Source organism: Sinocyclocheilus rhinocerous, unplaced genomic scaffold, assembly GCF_001515625.1.
Source record: "Sinocyclocheilus rhinocerous isolate Xijiao unplaced genomic scaffold, SAMN03320098_v1.1 scaffold4280, whole genome shotgun sequence".
In the NCBI taxonomy this organism is placed as follows: Eukaryota; Metazoa; Chordata; class Actinopteri; order Cypriniformes; family Cyprinidae; genus Sinocyclocheilus; species Sinocyclocheilus rhinocerous.
Window position 1 is genome coordinate 19,842 of NW_015646468.1, and position 3,161 is coordinate 23,002.

The window sequence follows — 3,161 nt, forward strand, 5'->3', positions numbered from 1 at the left end:
TATATATATAGGCCTACTTTTCTGAACTTGGGATCCCTTAGTTACCTGCATGGTCTTAGCTAAGCCTGAAATACACCACCTGGCGGTGCCGGGGGTGAACCATCACCAACATTTCCTCCAGTATAAGGTATAATAAATACAGTCAAAAACTAACAATTCAGGCTCCATAGTTATTTTCAGTTTCATTAACAAACCTCAGGATGGCAGCGCTCTTCTCGCACCGTTGCCACGCGACAGGAGCATTAATCGGGAACACCTGCTGGCAATCAGGAAATTCTGTGAAAGCTAGACTCGGAGCGTCCTTCGAAGGCCGTGTCGGCCGCATTTGAATTGGGACACAGCTTGTGTGTGTGTGTGTGTGTGGTGGAATGAGAGACAGCTGCTGATTGCGACTGGATGATAGGTGACAATGAGCAGGTGAGCAGCAGGAGGGATGATGGGAAATGTAGTACAGATTAGGCGACAGAACTGATGACTGTGACATCGCCACTGTCGCCTTTTGGTTTGCTTAGTTGGGGACACTTAATTTCTGGCAATATTGTTGACTTGACTGCACAGACACTATTGGGTGAGAAGTGAACCGAGCTGGATGATGACATCACTGTTTTCTCCAGAGCTGCTTTAGCAATTAATTAAAATCATTCCATAATTGATGGACTTTATGCAGTTTTTGAACTAAACTGAATCAACAATGAACTGATTTCAACTGAATATTCACTTTTAACTATTTTCTTTTTAGAGATGCTTTACAGTTTTGAGTACTACATAATTAAAAAATAGTAGATTATACTTATTACATTAATTGAATGCAAAGAAATCAAGTTTAAAAAGATAAACTATTTTGTCATGTACAGTATTTAATATGATTTAGTAAATCAGACAATTTATGTTTTCCCTTTTTTAGTGTACCATAATTAAGCAATATATTATCTTCAGATGTAAGTGTCACAACTAGTGTTGTTACGGTACCAAAATTTCAGTATTCGGTACCAATACCAGTGAAAATCCACGGTTCTCGGTACCAATTTCGGTACCAAAGCAAAACACAAAAACATGCTAATTGAACAACATAATTTTTTTATTAATAACGTTAAACAAAAATTAAATGTACAAAACCAATGCCATTCTTCATACTTATTTAAAATTGTTTCAAGTTTTTTTCCACAAGTAATAAAAGTGTGAAAAAAAGTAAACAAGTTTCACCCAAAAGTTTTTGTCATATTTCTGCTGCCCCTGAAAAACATATGTAAACTGTTGTCTGCTTTAGAGTTTGCTGGGGTGTTTCATGATCTTCCTCAGTCTGCAGCTGTAAAAGGAAAATATAATATACTTAAGTAAAGCAATGGACTGAGTCTGACCAAATGCAACATTAGATCATTGACACCAGCTAAAATACATCTTTCAGTAAATAACAAACCTCAGCTTTAATAATAAATTTAGATAAGATTACATATATTAAGTGTATATCAAATAGATGGAAACTGTAGTATTAAAAACACTTTACAATAAGATTTTATTTGTTAGATAACATGACCTAACAATAAACAATAGTTATATGGCAATTATTCTTCTTAGGGTTAATTTCAAAGTTCAATCTGTTAAAATTATTTAATGCACAATGAACAAACATGAATGATCAAGTGTTTGTATTAAATAACATTCACAAACATTAATGAATGTTTTAAAAATATATTGTTCACTCACTGTAAGATGTTACTAGATCTAACTCACGTTAGAAAACATTAAGTCATTGTACAGTAAAGTCTATACAGGAGATAAAATTTGACTGTACTTTTATTTAATCCAAACTGTGTTCATATTTAATTTTAAAGGGCTTTGAAAACCTGCTAGAGATATTCAGCCAAGAATTACAACTAACAAAAAAAACAACTTTTTCTGGCGGACTGATATGACATAAACACTGTTAACCATACATTTGTACATTCTCTAACACGCATATTTTGGTTACACAGTTCATTTAAAAGCCTCTGGTGTGTAAAAATAGTAAATACCATCATGTCCTCCTGTTTTTTACAGTAATAAAAGTTATAAGAGCATTAAATATTTATTTTGGCACTATATACATTCATTACAAATTATGAAAATTAAAAAGTACTTTTTTTTAGTACTTTAGTTTGTGTTTATTTATTTTTGGGTGGGGGAGTGGGGTTGAGTACCACCTAGTGTTGTTTTTGGCGGCCTGTTTTAATTTTAGTCAACTTGTCAAAATTTCAGTATTCGGTACCAATACCAGTGAAAATCCACGGTTCTCGGTACCAATTTCGGTACTAAAGCAAAACACAAAAACATGCTAATTGAACAACATTTTTATTAATAACTTTAAACAAATTAAATGTACAAAACCAATGCCATTCTTTATACTTATTTAAAAGTGTTTCAAGTTTTCCCACAAGTAATAAAAGTATGAAAAAAGTAAACAAGTTTCACCCAAAAGTTTAGTCATAGTTCTGCTGCCACTGAAAAACATCTGTAAACTGTTGTCTGTTTTAGGGTTTGCTGGTGTGTTTCAGGATCTTCCTCAGTCTGCAGCTGTAAAAGGAAAATATAATATACTTAAGTAAAGCAATGGACTGAGTCTGACCAAATGCAACATTAGATCATTGACACCAGCTAAAATATAACTTTTCAGTAAATAACAAACCTCAGCTTTTATAATAAATTTAGATAAGATACATATATTTTAAGTCCATTGTATATCAAATAGATGGAAACTGTAGTATTAAAAACACTTTACAATAAAATTCCATTTGTCAGATAACATGACCTAACAATAAACAATAGTTATCTAGCAATTATTCTTCTTAGGGTTAATTTCAAAATTTACTAATACATAAATCACAAGTTCAATCTGTTAAAATTATTTAATTCACAATGAACAAACATGAATGATCAAGTGTTTGTATTAAACAACATTCACAAACATTAATGAATGCTGTAAAAATATATTGTTCACTCAGTGTAAGATGTTACTAGATCTAACTCATGTTAGATAACATGAAGTCATTGTAAAGTCTATACAGGAGATAAAATTTGACTGTACTTTTATTTAATCCAAACTGTGTTCATATTTAATTTTAAAGGGCTTTTAAAACCTGCTAGAGATATTCAGCCAAGAATTACAACTAACTAACTAAAAAAAA